The sequence below is a fragment of the Amphiura filiformis genome, chromosome 14 (genome assembly GCF_039555335.1).
Source record: "Amphiura filiformis chromosome 14, Afil_fr2py, whole genome shotgun sequence".
NCBI lineage: Eukaryota > Metazoa > Echinodermata > Ophiuroidea > Amphilepidida > Amphiuridae > Amphiura > Amphiura filiformis.
Window position 1 is genome coordinate 33,622,151 of NC_092641.1, and position 18,269 is coordinate 33,640,419.

Sequence of the window (18,269 nt, forward strand, 5' to 3'; positions counted from 1 at the left end):
GAACATCAAGTTCACAACCTACGTAGGCCTATTTAGTCCGCATTCCACGCATTCCTGAGCAAGCACTTTACGTGACATAATGCAACACGAGGTTCATTATACCACCGTCATAGCCACCGTGCATTTGGGCATTTGGCGGGGCACTTGAGTAGGCCGGCCATATCATGGCAGATGCAGTATTTTATTCTGATAAACAAAGCATAAAACTTGTTCAGTTTTATTTCAAGAGTTTATCCAGAAATTTAAAAATAAACAACAGCGAGTTCAAGTCCAAACAAGACCTAAATGCAAAAGATTGTTATTCATTTCACTATGTTGATGACAGGAGATACAGCGTGCAGAACTGCTTTCACCTAAAACGTGTTCTTCTCTAATGACCATCTTCCTTTATTTATTACCACCAAGTGTCAAGAAGTTCTAAAACTAATTTATTTATTTTAAGTGTACAACATTTAATGTTTTAGTAATTTTCTTTTGTGCAATAAGTTCAACAATGAAAAATAAGCGAACCATAAAAAGTAATAAAGAAAAATCTGAGAACAAAGGTGTGCATGTGTTTAACTTTCACAGCGATATTTTGATGGTTAGTCACTTTTGACACCCCTGTCATCTTGCGCTCATAACTTAAGTTGCTTTTAAGATACGGAATTGAAACTCAGCAAACAGTTACGAGAAGGATTGATTAATAATATCTGAAAAAATGACATTGTTTCGTTTTACCATCACAAAATGCGGTCCATTTTCTACATGTAACCTTTTTATGGGACACCTTGTAGAACACTGAATAGAGTCTTTAGCAGCCGAGTAACCACACATACCGCAGGGCCACTTGGGTTTCCTTCCACGCCTTTGATCTACGAAAGTGGTCTGGGACTGGCTCTGATTACACACGCCATTAATGCCAATGTTATTGGTATTGATATGATTTTCATTGTCAAAACTAGCCACTGGGGGGGCCAGGGTTTAAATTAATATCTCCAGCGAGCAAATTAACAAGGAGGAAGAGGGCAATCTTCCCCTGGGGTAGCCAAGAAAGGGTGTGGCGCTCATAACAATACCCTTCCCCGCATACGGGTTAGCACTGCATGAATGTGAAACTATGTAAGCCTCGGTGAAATTGCACGGATAGTCTATAAAGTTCAGCGGCACATCAATGTCAACAGGATTGAAAGTTGAGTCAAAAAAAGGAATGATCCTACCGTTTATCTTCCGGTGTAGTCCTGAGTGTCTCACAGTAAGGTACAATGCCATACAAACCAAAGAGTATGATCCCAAGAATCTCCCACGGCGATCCAATGCGAATAAAAACATGGTGGAACCGGTCAGTTAAAATTGAAGCAGTAGGCTCCGTCACGATTAAAAATTGCACACACTGATGAGTTGAAGTTGAATCCAGGTTAAAAATGTTCAAAAACGTCTAAAAGTCCACAGTAAAATAACACATCAAAATTGGTTAAAAATTGGGTGGATGAGTTGTAGAAAGTAAATCTGCAAGCGATGATGGAATCTCGAAGTAAAACAACTCGGTGACGCAGCAGTAATTGCACAACAATGGTATCCACGTATCCAATATCAAAACATCCAATGGCGGGAAAAATTAAAGTCTTTAAAATACAGCTCCAGTGGTCCAAAAATTCTCCAAAAGTCGTCAAAACGGTGTCGAATAAATAGCGGAGAGGGTAATAAGGGCAAAAATGTGGAATAAATCGAAAAAGTGGAGAATAAATTAGAAAAATTTGGTGTAAAAACGGGAGCTCCGAAAAGTGCGACCACTCTCTCTGACGTCTCTCTCTCATCCTTGAGTTCTTGTGTTCCCTACATTTTTAATATTATACTTTTATAGCATAAGTTCCAAGTGCTTATTTTATCCATACAATAAAATAGGGAATTTTCAAGTTTATAATAAAATCCCGATGACCGTCAGTGTCATGACTGTGCCAATATGTAAATGGGATTCTGAATTCTGTGAAGGTATGAACAGGTACAGCCTGACGAATTCCGCTACTTCCGTACACACACAGACAATCGCCCGGCGAAGAGCGATATGCGAGAACCGAGAAAAAATATTAACTTACGTTTTCAACCGATTAAAAATCTCCACTATCTGTCCTTATAATCCTCCTTAAAATCAGCTCAATAGAATATTTCTTGATTCCTCCAGGACTGTAAATTCCACTAATGTTTGTTGCATCCCATCTCTATTTCGCTTCTCCTCTCGCCATCTTGAATATTTTTTTTTCGAAGATGCCCTAATCACGTGACTCAATTAAGGGTGGCGATGTCCACAGATCAGACAGATGTTGAGTCATCTGCCACCAGAGCAATTCTGCATCATGTGTGTGCATTGAAAGATCAATATTACCAAATCAAAGTTGACTTTTAGCAAATGAAGATATCTGATGATGAAATATCCGGGAAAAGAATAGAATAATGTCAAAAAGAAAAATAGTTTTCCTGTCCATGATTTTCTGTTCAAGTGCTCCTCAACATCATCATTTCAGAAAACAAAAGAACAGGGCCGGCCGGGTCCGACTCTTTGGAACTGACTGCGAGAGGGATCTTTATAAGAAAGGAAACATCAACGATCCAGAACACTAATTGATAAGACATCAAAGTCTAAAACATTATTGTACGTCCCATACCGGACGACATATGTTTGGACTAAAAACCTAAAGAAACCTACTTTGATGTGTATAGGCCTACTACTCTCGATCGGGCTCTCGATTCCAGAAAATAGGCCCGGGAAAATAGGCCTTTACCCAGGTTGGTCCGTGAGGAACACATGCTAATCCATGGAAAACCATGAACCGTTCCAAGCTCATACAAATGCACAAGCCTGGATAGCCAGTGTAGGCTAATATATGCATGTTGGCCTAGATAGCTTTTGATAAACAAAGCAAGAAATGGAAGAAAATAGCTAGGAAAAAGAGAAAAAGAGAAGGCCACTCCCAAACACAATTGTACAATTTTACTCTTAGCCCTTAGGCCTACTTCGTGAGAAAGGAAACTGGAATTCCAATCTCAGGCCCGATGCAAAGGCTTATGCCTACAGCTCTATTTTGGGGGGGAATTAAAAAAAGGTCCCATAAATAGCCTATGTAGGCCTATCTTGTTTTGCCAAATAAAACGTACGGTAGCTAATCCTTAAGTTCTAATAAAAGTCCAATTTTAATAGGGGCCCCTATTATAGGCCCGAATTATCATGCAATTTGAGGGAAACCAGACAAAAAATAATGAAATTTTGCATTTTTTCGTACAATTTGGCAAAAGTCTGCGCACTCAAAATCTCAAGTATAGGCCTGGGCCCTGTAAGCTAAGAGTTAGCACATCATTTTAATATTCGTTACGGTATCTTTGATAATTGATTTAATGAAAAAGATTAAAAATTGTGTTGTCCACAAATTAAAATACATACCGGGGTAACTTGCAATTGGTCTTTACACAAGTCTTTGGGCTTGATTGTCATACCATACGAAAATCGCCTAGGCCTAGGCCCCTATGCATATTTTTAGTCCAAAAATCATAACAGCTAACTATAGGCCTAAAGGATAGGATTTAGGCTATATTGCATTTAGCAAAACAAGATAATAATATTTTTAACCAAAAAAATTAGTGCTGTAGGCCCAGGGCCGGATTTACCATAGGGCCAGATGGGCCCGGGCCCAGGGCCCCCAAATTTTGGGGGCCCCCAAAATTGGCCTGTGCAGTGTGCATCTTCCATTTTAGCCGAAAAACACCGTGTTTTGAGCCAAAATAGTCTACAAAAATTGCAAACTTTTGCGCGCTACGCGCGCACTGGCCTATAATATAGCAAAATCAGCTTCAATTCGGGCTAAAATATTCTTAAATTTAAATTTTTTCGCGCGCACATGTCCTTGTAACATCTAAAAAAATTGCCACTTGAGTGCACCTCACGGTGCGTTTGGGGCCTCCAAATTTTGGCCTGGCCCAGGGCCCCCAAAAAGGTAAATCCGGCCCTGTGTAGGCCTATTCTGGAATCGGGAAATAGGCTAGTAATATGCATGTCACATATTTAGTAACGTATACACTTCTAGTGCCCGTTTCTATTCATCGTTATGTATTCTTCTCCCGTGCATTATTTTCGCGAACTACCCTTCACAGCCCAAATTATATAAACCTGCACGCTAAACAATGCATTATCTAAAACCTGCACGCTAAACAATAGATTCTAGATAATACGTGCACGCTCAAATACTAGAAATACTACTTTCACATAACCATAAAGTAGAGTTAGGTGGCGCTTTAGACACAGAGATCACATAACTATATAATTGTCTGTTCGATATATATACCAACAAAAAAGTACGAATATACATTCTGTGGTGTTAAAATGGTATACGGAGTTTAGGATTAGGGTTTAGGGTTGGGATGGGGCAGTCTTGTAATAAGACTAGTAGAGTTGCACCCTTGCAAATATCATTGTCATAAATTATGATTAATGACCTCAAATAAATCAAACATCAAATGAGAATAATCGAGCTTCTATTAATTAAAAAGGGCCAAAAACAGGTGGATCATAATTATACAAGATGACACCATTGCAAAATATTCAGCATTTTACAAATGAAATACATGCAGGCCTATATCTAAAATAACATAGCCGGGCCCGGGAAACACACACTAGCGCATAATATCATGATCATGCTTTATAATACCATAGGCCTTCAAACACATGTGTTTGAAGGCCTATGATAATACTGAACAAATTGTTAAATCCCAATGTCGTGTGTTTTAATATAAGTAGTTCAAATTATAGAGCTATAAAGTCCAGTTGATATTCACCGTAGTACTAGTCTGACATCTAAATCGATCGTTTCCAACTGGTTCAGTGCTCTCTGTGTTCGAAACCACGATATTAAATGATCACAACATAAAGTCAAGTCAATTAAACCATGCGTGAATAAGTTACCTAAGTATGACGTATGGCGCAATCGATACCATTGATTACAGGGATTGATTTTCTTTACCAGTTAAATGCTACGTAGCTGGTCAATGTCCTGACGGTGTTTTTAAAATGTAAGATATTTTCCTAATATTAAAACTAATATAATGAATGCAGCAATTAATATTGCCTATTGTTTTAATAGGCCTACACTCAAAGTGTATGACGGATAACGTACTCGTGCAAATGCATTCGTCAAGATAATTGCACTTGCCATGGAGTTATTGCATTTAGCTTTCGAGCCTATCGGCTCTCAAGCTAAATGCAATAACTCCACGGCGCGTGCGATTATCTTGACGAATGCATTGCACTCAGTTCATTATCCTTATCATAATAGGCCTATATACGTTTTCATGCATGTAAGGGATAGTGCAAACTATTTACCTGCATAATTTGAGACCAGTTTTATTAAATTCGGGCCAATTTTTTAGTTATGCCTGCATCATGGTGTCCTCCGGAGTGTCCCAAAAGTCGCTGTCCATTTATTTTTGAACCTTCACATCTTTCACAAGGATCGGCGTAGGGAAAATTAAAATACATATTTGGAAAGAAAAACTTTTATAAATATATTCTGATACCAGACCAGGGGGCAGGTATATACGAACTTCCTCATTCAAAGGTCTTAGATAAGCATTATTTCCCAATCACTTAGCATTCATATAGCCATTAGGGCTCATATGCATCTGGGATGATCTGGGATACCGTATTCATTTGAAACCAAGGAGATGACTACAATGATGGTTGTGGCAGTGAGATTGAACTGTCCCTATATGACAGGAGGCAACTGGTGGGTGAGGGAAGCTCAAGACTGAGGGTGGGGTGGGTGAGATGGGAAATAACCACTGCATACAATACCATGAATACAGTAATGTGTTGCTTAAATCTACTGCTGATCTGTGTATTGATGAATAAGTGCGTCGCCTACATCTACTGCTGATCTGTGTATTGATGAAGTAGTACAGGGTGTCCCAAAAAAAAGAGGTCCCTCATTGCGCCCTCTTTTTCTCCTATTTCTGAAAAGTTGATAAAATATATTTTGGTATGTAAAGAAACCTATATGCCCTTTTGAATAAAAGTACCCGTTTTTCACTCTGTCCACGGATAGCAAACAGAGTGGTTGGGATGGCTCATGCTGATGCTGTGGAGTGGCCTGCACGATCACCAGACCTCACACCACTTGATTTGTTTCCATTGTGGCAAAATCTAAGATCTTCGCAAACATATTACTGAATGCATTCGCAAGTATCCGGCGCACAAGGATGGCACGCAACGCAATTGATGCAATGAGGACCAGGGCTGAAACCTGTATTCGCCAAGGAGGCAACCAGGTAGAGGACAGAGCAGAAGAACCAAAGACAAACCAAACAGCCTCTTTTAGGGCTACCTTTTATCCTAAAAAGCGAAATGACTTATGTTGTCAATAAAAAAAAAGCAAGAAACAATAAAGTAAGAAAGTAAGAAACATAATAAAACAAAAAGCATAAATAACCAAGAAAAAATAAGTAATTGCAAGTAAAGCAAAAGAAGTCCCATTCGGGATCCATTTTACCCACAAATTAATAATACTATTAACAAAATCCATTGCCCATAAACCCACCGGTCAAGTCCATTCCATAAATAAAGTTATTTTATAAAGTTATCATTGAGGAATGATTGATATTCATGCATGGTATGTGTACTCCTTTTCAATCTTCCCACCTTCTCCGTGGACAGAGTGAAAAACGGGTACATTTCTTTAAAAGAGCAGATCTTCAAAAGTTGTGAGCCGATTGATATAATTGTTTTGGTTTATTAAAGCTAACGACTCAAGGTTTCTGTACATACCAAAATATATTTGATAAACTTGTCAAAAATAGGAGAAAAAGAGGGCGCAATGAGGGGCCTCTTTTTTTTTTGGGACACCCTGTATATATCTTACATCTACTGCTGCTCTGTGTATTGAAGAAGGGGTGTATTGCTAACATCTATTGCTGATCTGTGTATTGATGAAGTAGTATATTGCTTACATCTATTGCTGATATGTGTATTGATGAAGCAGTGTATTGCTAACATCTACTGCTGATATGTGTATTGATGAAGTAGTATATTGCTTACATCTATTGCTGATCTGTGTATTGGTGAAGTAGTGTATTGCGTGTATTGCTGATCTATGTATTGATGAAGAAGTGTATTGCTTACATCTATTGCTGATCTGTGTATTGTGAAGTAGTGTATTGCTTACATCTATTGCTGATCTGTGTATTGATGAAGTAGTGTATTGCTAACATCTATTGCGATGTGAATTGATGAAGTACCGTAAAATGGGGTAACTTTGGGCACTTTTCAGAGTTTTTAAACCACTGCTTCCAAACAAAACCAATTATATTTCTAATTCACTCTTTTTGTGACATTAGGGTTCCTTCTACACCTTGAAGTTGAAAAAGATTTTTAATAATTTTGTAAGGGTGCCCTAGGGGTTAAAATGACCTGACCAAAGTTACCCCGCCTTTGGGGCAACTTTGGTCACAGTATTACATTCCATGAAGGAAAAAAATCAAAAAAATTGATCTTCGCTGAATATTGTCAAGTTTTTGTATTTTTGTGACATTTGACACCTTGCAAAATTAATCAAACACATATCCTTGCTCACAAATATCGATTTTTATTTTTTTTGAAAAAAATGTAAAAAAATTCTGATTTTTGGTCAAAAATCCTGCTTTTTTCGTAAATTTCAAGGAAATTACAAATGAGCGACTATTATTTCTTCCAAACATATTTCTTAACAAATTGACACCAAATATGACTAAAAACAATATTGCTGTACGAAAATATGACCATTTAAAAAAATATATTTGACCGACCAAAGTTACCCCGCTGACCGAAGTTACCCCATTTTACGGTAGTATATTGCTTACATCTATTGCTGATCTGTGTATTGATGAAGTAGTGTATTGCTTACATCTATTGCTGATCTGTGTATTGATGAAGTAGTGTATTGCTAACATCTACTGCTGATATGTGTATTGATGAAGTAGTGTATTGCTAACATCTACTGCTGATATGTGTATTGATGAAGTAGTGTATTGCTAACATCTACTGCTGATATGTGTATTGATGAAGTAGTATATTGCTTACATCTATTGCTGATCTGTGTATTGATGAAGTAGTGTATTGCTTACATCTATTGCTGATCTGTGTATTGATGAAGTAGTGTATTGCTTACATCTATTGCTGATCTGTGTATTGATAGAAGTAGTGCATTGCTAACATCTACTGCTGATCTGTGTATTGATGAAGTAGTATATTGCTAACATCTACTGCTGATCTGTGTATTGATGCAGTATTGTATTGCTTACATCTACTGCTAATCTGTGTATTGATGAAGTAGTATATTGCTTACATCTATTGCTGATCTGTGTATTGGTGAAGTAGTGTATTGCTAACATCTATTGCTGATATGTGTATTGATGAAGTAGTGTATTGCTAACATCTATTGCTGATCTGTGTATTGATGAAGTAGTGTATTGCTTACATCTATTGCTGATCTGTGTATTGATGAAGTAGTGTATTGCTAACATATATTGCTGATCTGTGTATTGATGTAGTATATTGCTAACATCTACTGCTGATCTGTGTATTGATGAAGTAGTGTATTGCTAACATCTATTACTGATCTGTGTATTGGTGAAGTAGTGTATTGCTAACATCTATTGCTGATCTGTGTATTGATGAAGTAGTGTATTGCTAACATCTATTGCTGATCTGTGTATTGGTGAAGTAGTGTATTGCTAACATCTATTGCTGATCTGTGTATTGATGAAGTAGTGTATTGCTAACATCTATTGCTGATCTGTGTATTGATGAAGTAGTGTATTGCTAACATCTATTGCTGATCTGTGTATTGATGAAGTAGTGTATTGCTTACATCTATTGCTGATCTGTGTATTGGTGAAGTAGTGTATTGCTAACATCTATTGCTGATCTGTGTATGCTAACATCTACTGCTGATCTGTGTATTGATGAAGTAGTGTATTGCTAACATCTACGAGGGGCGGTTAAAATGTTCGTAGAACAAGGTATGCCACTTTGTCACACGGTGTTGAATTTGGTCTCATTTGACAGCTTGTTCCTTCAAAACATTACCGCAAAAATATTAGATTTTTGCATCACTGTTTATGGGCAGAACAATCTTCAGAGGGAGCCTAGCTCCATGAATTCACAGGTAGGCCTACTAATACTACCAGAAGTGAACACAGGATCATCTTGGAAATTTCTCCCGACGGTGATGAAAACTCAAATGAAATTTAACAATTTACAGTTGCAGTAAATGGTGATGAAGTCCTTGATATTCAACAGCAACGAAATGGTCCAAAGAGTTCAAGGATTGAATGAGCGTCCTTGAAGATCATCCAAGGTCCAAACGACTTGTTGACGTCACCACTAATAATATACCTGCTGATACATTGGCATTGATAATAATTAAAGAACCAAACAAGAAAGATGAGATAGTCACAAAATATGACATTTCTTATGAAAATCACCCATCCCCACCCCAACTATCAATTTCTTGTGTGAACTGTGGAATGTCTATTCATTGAAATGTTATAAATATTTATATTGGTTCTTTCTTTGCATGTTCTTCTCCTCTTTCATTTTTTCTTTTATTTTTTAAGTTTGTGTAATTGTATGTTGTAACTTAGGGTAATGTAAGGGGGTGCTTGCTTCAGGCCTTTTGAGCATCTCCTCATTCAAATTTTGTGTCTTCTATATATATTTTGTATGTTGATTTGAATGATATAAAATGATGATGTATCTATGTATGTAAATGTTTTCAACATAAATTCATTACCACTTGGATATTCCAGGCATCTTCTACGTGGGTCCCAGAATCTTCATGCTAGTAAGGTATATCATATAATTTTGATACCAAAATTGAGGCAAGCCATCAAGTGTAGAAGGTTGGTGGTAGGAATGGGGATGTTTTCGAATTGTGTCCTGTGCCCTTTTCTCAGTTTGTCAAACTGCCATTCACGACAGAGGGATCAGCTAACTAAATTGACCATATTGTGGTCCAGCAAGGGCCTCTAGTTAGTGAAACGTAGAATTTTAAGCCCTACCTTCATGATATCAGGTCTGCTAGTGATCATATGCTGGTGAGCCTTCCCTGAAGAATGGCTCATGGAGCAGTCGGAAGACTTCCATTTTAGGTTTTAAGTAAATTGCGATGGGTGCATTAAGGTATGCAGTAACCATGTTCAAGAGTGAGATAGAAAGAATTTGGCTAGTCCTATTTTAAGTACCTTGCTCTACGAACTTATTGAGGGGCATCTTTTAAATAAAACGCTCTAATTTTCCTGCTCGCTGTGCTCGCAACATGTATCTAGACCATTTAAGGTTTGCAAATTGGGATCCCACAAATTTTGACATGTGCAAAGGGGGGCAAGCAATCAAAATAATACAAAATGCACATTTCAATTTGTGCATTTCCCATACTCTTGGGTCATTCAGATGATACTGGCAGGGCTTACTGTCGACATGGATCGACTTGCATCAAAATTTATATTACTTGTGACATTGCATCATATAAATATCATCAGCCTCCTCTATACCGTAGAAACCCGTCTATAAGGAATAGAAGCGACTGTGATGATAGCATATTTCATGCTAGCGCCCTCCACAATATTATATCATTATGGAATTTGAGCAAATCATTTACCGACACAAGCAGGTATACAATGTATTATTTTATCTTTATTTCGCATCTCACGAGCATAGCTCACTTGGCAAGGCATAAGACTTTGGTTCTTTAGATCGGAAGATGGTGAGTTCGAGCCTCATCACGGTCACACAAACTTTTATAAACAAAATATTGTTCAAACTTTTCATTTATATTTTCTTGCATTTTCTAAAGACTCCTTTCGTGATCATTTTTTTTTCATATTTAGTTTAATTTATTCTATTGTTTTTCTTTTATTGTTTCTTTTCTTTGTCTTTTTTTCTTGTTTAATTTTATTTTTCTTTATTTTTCTTTGATTCATATAATATTGGCAGGATAAGGAGAGGAGGGAACTAAAGACCCATTCAGTGATTTGCTCATCCGGACGATCGTAAAAATCATCAAAATTCACCTTTGTCATTGTCATAGATGTGGTAACATAGCCTGCTAGTGGTTCAGCAGAAAACCGTGTGACACATAATATACATTTGGCTACATTTTATTATACGATAAATATGAATTTATTAAACATGGTAACAAATATTCTCTAGCAGATCGGTTATACGATGGAACTGGTAGGCATAGGCCTATTATAAATTCGGGATATTAAATATCTTCCTGACGAGACAGATCTGCGCATGTGGTCAAAGACGATTCCTTACTAGCCACAGACCGTCCGCTGGAATTAGTTGAATCGCTATGGCTGTTGGTCGGACCTCTCATCTCTCCACATCGATTGTGACCTATCCCCGACATTGCCCTTATGAACTCACATCCTCCTGTTTATTCCAATACGCTGGTGAAGTTACGTAATTAATCGGATTAACTACCATAGCAATAGGTGAAAACAATTTTTGAATATACCGCGTTATACACTGATACGTTCAGGCGGTACCTCTTCATTGAACCATATCATGCTGCACCTGTAAGATCTTTGAAAAGACCAGTATTGTATTCAATCTATGATTGCAGACATACACAGTACAGGTGATGAGTGTAACCTGCTTGTAGCGCAGCGCGATATGTTCAAAATTGTTTTCACCTATTGCTATGGTAATTAATCCGACATCATAACTTCACCAGCGTATAATGGCTTAATAAATTCTGACCATCACTTGGCTTGTTGGATTCGTCTATACTACAATTCAGCATCGAAGTGGTTACGTAATTCTCTTGGTTACCGGATCACGCTACTTTGGTATGCCTTCGAGTGCCATATACTTTATGTGGTGATCATTTCGATCGTGGTTCATTACTCTAGCGCGTGATCCCGTTGACATAGTAACATTACGTAACCGATACTGATTCGCTGTCAGTGACGTAATAATCGCAATAACTACCATCAAGCAGATTGCACTAATCACCAGCGTATGTCACCAAACATAGATTGAATACCACTCTTTTCATAAATACTAATCTTACATGGCGAGTGATTAGCATTTCTTTGACAACTATGGTTTAATGCATAGGTGCCCCGTGAACGATGAAGTGCAGGGCTATATATTGAAATTGTATTCATCAATTGCTATGGTAGTTAATCCGATTAATTACGTCACATCGACAGCGAATAGCCTATAGTATGGGTTCAAGTGGAACAAAAATAGTGTATGTCCATTGCTAGCTATGGTAATTAATCATGTTAGTGTTTACATCACTACTTCGGTGAAGACAAGAGAAGTGTGCCTTCTCTACCAACGCCTGTGATATAACAGGTGCAAGCAATGAAACAAAATTGAATGACCAGAATAGTTTCCTTTGTCAGATGAATTGATTGAAGTTTTGAAGACACTCTATTCTTGATGGGACAATAGATTCAAATATGGAATAATTATTATTCCTCATCTATTTTTTTTATTGAAAAAACTGCAATTGTGGCAACAGAACAATATTTATTTTGATTTCATTTCAAGTAGAAACAAAATCGTGCTTAAGCCAAAAACGCATTTTACTTCAATAATTGGGATGGCACAAAGGTGCAACATAGGTTTTTATTGCAAAGACGAGGACAGACAAGTAGTTACAACACATCTGTCTAACCGTGGGTTTCGCTGTTATTTAGAATAAATGCTTTTACTAGTTTCTATAAAACCACAAAATTACTAAAAAAAACTATAAGAAAAACTAAAAAAAAAAAAAAAAAAAAAAAACAACAACCGCACCTAAAATTAAAAGTAGAAAGGTAGATTTGAAGAAAGATAAAAGAACATGTCAAAAGTTAAAATTAAACGAGAATGAAAAAACGGAACGGTGCCCGGACCATGCTCTCTTCAGCATGTCTTCAGTTCCAAAGTCTGACGCTCTATCAATTGAGCTATACGATCCTGATATCTGAAACAGTCGTTATTATGTCAATACAATTGATTGGTGTTACAACATACTTAGATGGAATGCATAGCCACCCAGTGCCAGTATATATTTGCTCAAACTCCAAATACAACAAGCAACCACTTTTATTGAGGGCGTTTCTTGGGTATATCCTTGTAGACGGGGTTTTACGGTATTTTAATGATGATGATGATGATGATGCTGCTGCTGCTGCTGATGATGATGATGATGAAAATTAATAGACACATGAACTATTAAGGTAGAATGATTGTCATTATTAAATGACTACTATTTATTGAGTTCTCTACAAGCATTTGCACAAAATACTCTCTAAGATAAACATTATAGAAAAGGGAAAGGTTGGAATAGTTTTACATCAGTCTTTTGCAAAAACAGGCCCAAACTTTGCCTCGTTCACATATATAGATAGTAGTTTACTCCAGAGTTTGGGTAAGCAAAGGGGATTCCATATGTGTCTGACAACAGACCCCCTTTTAGACAAATGACTCCCTGTTTTATCCTATTACCCAATGACCCTTTTTTTTCTTCGACTCCATTTTGTTTTCAAATCAGCTTTCAAATGACCGTCATAATTTTTGCAGTCTTGAGTTTGCTACCAATGTCTCCATATTACACTTGCTTCTGCCCAATGACACCCAGTCTTATGATCCCCATTTTGCATTACTAGTATTATGTTTTCAGAATCTTCTTTCCGATACCTTGTACTCATTTTGAAAGATCCAATTTCAGGCGGGGGAAATTGGGATCCACATATCTCCAGAGCACTGTTCCAAGTTCACATTTTCTCATAACCAATCAGAAGCTTTAAGATTTTTCCATATTTCTTGTAGGGGTGTTTTTTCCTGATTAAAAGATTAAAAAACAATACCGAAAGTTTTTTTTTTTTTTTTTTTTCATTATTTTCCCTTCAAACAATTCTTTCTCACAAGTTGATGCAAAATTAATAATTTAGTCATAATGCGACAAATCATTTTTTTTTGTTGCTATACTTGCACGGCAAAATATTCTGAAAACATACCGTAATAATTATAATGATAAAATTGGATGGACTTTTTCATACAATGCAAAAATATGTTGGTCTCACATACTTGCTCAAGAGTTGTCAAGACTTGACAGCGATATGTAATCCAGAACATCCTAGACTTCTCCGTAGTTCACTTGCCATTGTGCGCACTCAGGCTATTACCTTTGCAATTAAAACTCCAATTGTGTGCACAATTGATAGATTTTCCTGATCTATTCAGTCACCACACGCCCTCTGTTAGCTTGATACCCAAGTGAATTTTTCTCGGGGACAGCAGTCAGTAACGTGAGCAATTCTCCAAAATAAAACAGACTGCTGGAAAATCACTGGTAGGCATGAAGGGAGCCCTCTTTCAAAAAATATTAAAAAACACAATTATTATTGTTTAAAGTAAGGCAGGACACAAATCACTTAGAATGCCTACATCTAGATTTGAGACTATTTATTACATTATAATATCGAGATTAATAACATATAGGCCTACTTCTAAATTTCTCAAAATTTGACTATGGCATAGTCTAAGAACATCCCTACTTTACAGCAAAAATTATGTATGCAACTCACAACAAGAAATGAAAACAGTCTTATCCCCCTCTGAGAACTACTGCATTTTTACAGCATTCATCGGATTAACTTTGAAACCAATGTACCATTGACGTGTCTTTTAATAATAATAGTAATAATAATAATAATACCTGGGATTTATAATGCGCTCTACGATGTAAAAACAGCCTCAAGGTGCTGCACAGAATCTTAAAACTACATACACTACAAAATCAACCAAGGCCTTCATGTTGAACAAAATAGTATATCATGAAAAATAAGCATGATAAAACTCATTATACACACCTTAATATACTAAAACATAAAATAATGTACAAAATAAACAATCAATAAAATACCGTAAGCATGACCAGCAAACTACCGGTATATAAAATTAGTCTACACTCTGGAGACACATGTTTAAAAAGTAGCAAAATGAATAAGATTAAAAACACTTTAAAAAGGCAGTATTTGCACAAACCACATATGCCACCTTATTTCACACTTCTAAAAATAATATAATTAAGAACCCTTGCAGAAAATGAAATTGCGCAACTGAAATGAGATGACGATCATATTGTCTAACAAGATGCATTGAAAAGATGTTACAAGTCCTTTTTTGAAAGAGTTTATGTTTGAAACTGAACGAAGCTTGAAAGGCAACTTGTTCCACACCTTTGGTGCAGCTGCGGCAAATGATCTTTCGCCGTAGAACTTGGTTTTACACTTCTTTGGTGCGCGTGTACAAAGGAGAGCTTGTGAAGCCGACCGTAGAGCCCGCTGTGGCTGATACTCCCCAATAAGATCGCTAATATATCTAGGAGCCAACCCGTGCAATGCCTTATAGGTAAGCAAAGCAATCTTGTACACAAATCCGCTGTTGCATGGGAAGCCAATGGAGGACTCTAAGAACAGGCTTCATGTGCTCATCCGCAGTGTTCTGCACTCTCTGTAACTTCGCGATTTCATTGTCTTGAAGTCCGTACAAAACAGCATTACATGAGTCTAAACGCAAGCATGCAAGGATACAAATGGAAAATGTGAAAGAACCCTGATAATACACACTCTTCCTTGGAAGTGCTCTGCTGGGGGAGGAGTATACACATCTCACAAAAAGAAAGTCCTCACTTCTTTGAGTGATCATACTTTTAAACACAATTAATTGAAAGTAATACAATTTATAGGAACATGTGGATAATTTGGTTAGCTATGATACCAAACTTGTGTACAAGGAAATCAGAATGATTGAGAAATTAATAATTGAATGAAATTTGGTGCATACATTCAATACCTTAGAATTCCATCTGCAAGCCTATCAATGAGGTTTTTTTGAAGAAACATGCGCCAGACAACCGCCACAAAAACGTTATTTGGAGTCTGTCCAACTATATTAATGATACAGGTGACTGTACAAACATGTATTATTGTAAGACCAATTTATTGTTATGTTTTTGTGTAGGGTGTTTGTCTTTCGTCAAGAAAACCCTCATTGATAGGCAATATATGATTGTAGATGGGATCCTACGGTAAATGATCATATGCTATAAAATGAAGTGGGTATTCAATGTATTTTCAGTTTCTTGGTGTTTTTGGTAACATTTTTGATGTGTTACTTTTTAAAAAAAAGAACATGATTAATTGATTAATATGATAAAAGTAAGCATTTCAGATGTAAAAGTGAAGAGTGAAAGAATTGGTTTGTTGTTTTATTTTCTTTCATTAAATTGAACTGGATGAAATTTAGTTGAAGACAACCTTTTTCTAAACACTAGTTGACATTTTAGGTTGCAGTACAATGTACATTGTTCTATGCCAAACTCTTGACTGACTGATTGACTACACAACTACACATTTGAATTATTATACAAACTGATATTTAAAGGTCCAAACAGCGATCCCAGCGAGAGGATCAAAAAAATTGTGTAAAGGATAAGTCAGTAAGTTGAAGCCCCATTCAAGTATAATGCAACTAATTTCTCTACTTAAGAGAAATTACATATTACATTTTCATGTAAAATGTTCTATTTTGTCTTTGTAACTTTTTAACTGAATTTGGATGATGTTCTGAATGAACAAATCACTGAATAGGACTTTTAACTATTGGTATATTGCTACAATCTTGGAAATTACCTTTAAAGGAGAATGGTCTAATTTTATCACATGCTGTTTCCACCATGATTGAATGACCTTAGCCCACTCAATCCCCACGTGTGGAGTTTTATATCTATATTCCTTTTGATACCATAGACTAGAGCCAATTGCACACACAGGTGTATGCGACTCTAAGCCACAGCAAATTACAGTCAGTCTACTCTGAAGTACAAAGTACCAATGCGGACATACACATTGTGCCGACTTTGAAGGCACGCATACCTCAGCAGAGACACAGCAATGAGCACCATTTTACGCGCTGTATACGCTCGCGTAGTCATTTTGTACTTCAGAGTAGACAAACTGTAGGCTGATGGAAATAAATCGTAAGTGCCAACATCAAATTTTATTTTGTTGGTTGGTTTATAACGCCCCGGCTGAATTCACTCTCACAGAAAGACCCCCTTTTTGAGAGCCTTCTCACCGAAAGACCCCTTTTTGGTGTCAAGGCTCTCGCTGAAAGACCCCTATAGTTTCGAACTGCTGTCCGTACATCCCGTCACTTCCAAAGTCAAGTGCACCCCCGGGGGTTAACCCACATGCACTTTGTCATTTTGGCTTATGAAATACAAACAAAACATCTTCCAGTCCTAGTATTTCACAGGCTCAATGAGAAAAATATGGGTTTTCCATTCATACCAAAATCTCCATTTTGATGGGGAAAAGTGAGTCAAGATGTTGATTGGGCCATCCTCCTGTTTAAAAACACAAATTATAATACAAGCTAGTATAACATCTAAGCTTAATCAAAATATCACAATAATTCACAATGAAAGCTGCCATAATTATACAAAACTGATCACTATCTATTCCCATAATTACTACATCTCCCTGCCAGCCTTCAACACAATGCTAAATACACAAATGAAATCAAATTCCACATGTATAATTCTCAGAGGCTGTGTAATTATTATGAGCCTCTGAGCTTCATTTGCTGAAGACCACATCATAATTAGACATACGGTTCCTGCTATGGTCATTTAAGTGTTGCTCAGAATAATGAAAATACAAAGGAAATTGGAAACTATTATTGGCTATATTCACCAAATCAAACTTCACGACATCCAACTCATTTTGCTGTTCACATCACATATATTTGAGGTCATCCTTACAGAAGGGGCTACATACTTGATGAAAGTTTTGACTTGTCAGTTTGTTTAAGGATGTTTATACCTGTGTTACTTTTTATTACAACAACTGATGTTGAGATTTGTCCATTGCTGCGTTGAGCATTTGTTTCACTCTCTCTTGTTTGTGTTGAGGCACATCTAACCAACTTGGTCCCACTACTTCAATAGGCATCTTACCATTCTGCAACATAAATACACACAAAAAAGATTAAAGATTGTATAATTTTTTTTAATTACACCAGTATACATATACATAGAGGGGGGTACTCCCTGATAACCGATGATGACATAAGTCCAATGGGGGGAAGGGGTCACCAAGCATGACTGAATGGGTACCAGCCATTTTTCTGCAATTTTGAATGAGATGTTTCAAAATGTTCACTTTGATTGGGAGGCATGCCCGCCATAGTGGCAGTG

The 18,269-nt window shown here is 36.9% G+C and overlaps 1 protein-coding gene and 2 long non-coding RNA genes across 3 annotated transcripts in view; 1 reads left to right on the top strand and 2 right to left on the bottom strand.

Annotated features, from left to right (window-relative positions):
• Positions 1–2,232, bottom strand: part of LOC140169987 (uncharacterized) — a 138,978-nt gene extending 136,746 nt beyond the window's left edge. Inside the window, exon 1 of the mRNA XM_072193301.1 lies at positions 2,076–2,232. The gene's annotated coding sequence lies outside the window, so the exon portion shown is untranslated. The remainder of the gene's footprint in view (positions 1–2,075) is intronic.
• Positions 1–18,269, top strand: part of LOC140169996 (uncharacterized) — a 216,157-nt gene that overhangs the window by 159,983 nt on the left and 37,905 nt on the right. The window lies entirely within an intron of this gene.
• The window catches only part of LOC140169986 (uncharacterized), a 30,647-nt gene continuing 29,475 nt past the window's right edge, over positions 17,098–18,269 (bottom strand). The window contains exon 2 of the long non-coding RNA XR_011861450.1: positions 17,098–18,033. This is a non-coding gene — a long non-coding RNA (uncharacterized lncRNA). The remainder of the gene's footprint in view (positions 18,034–18,269) is intronic.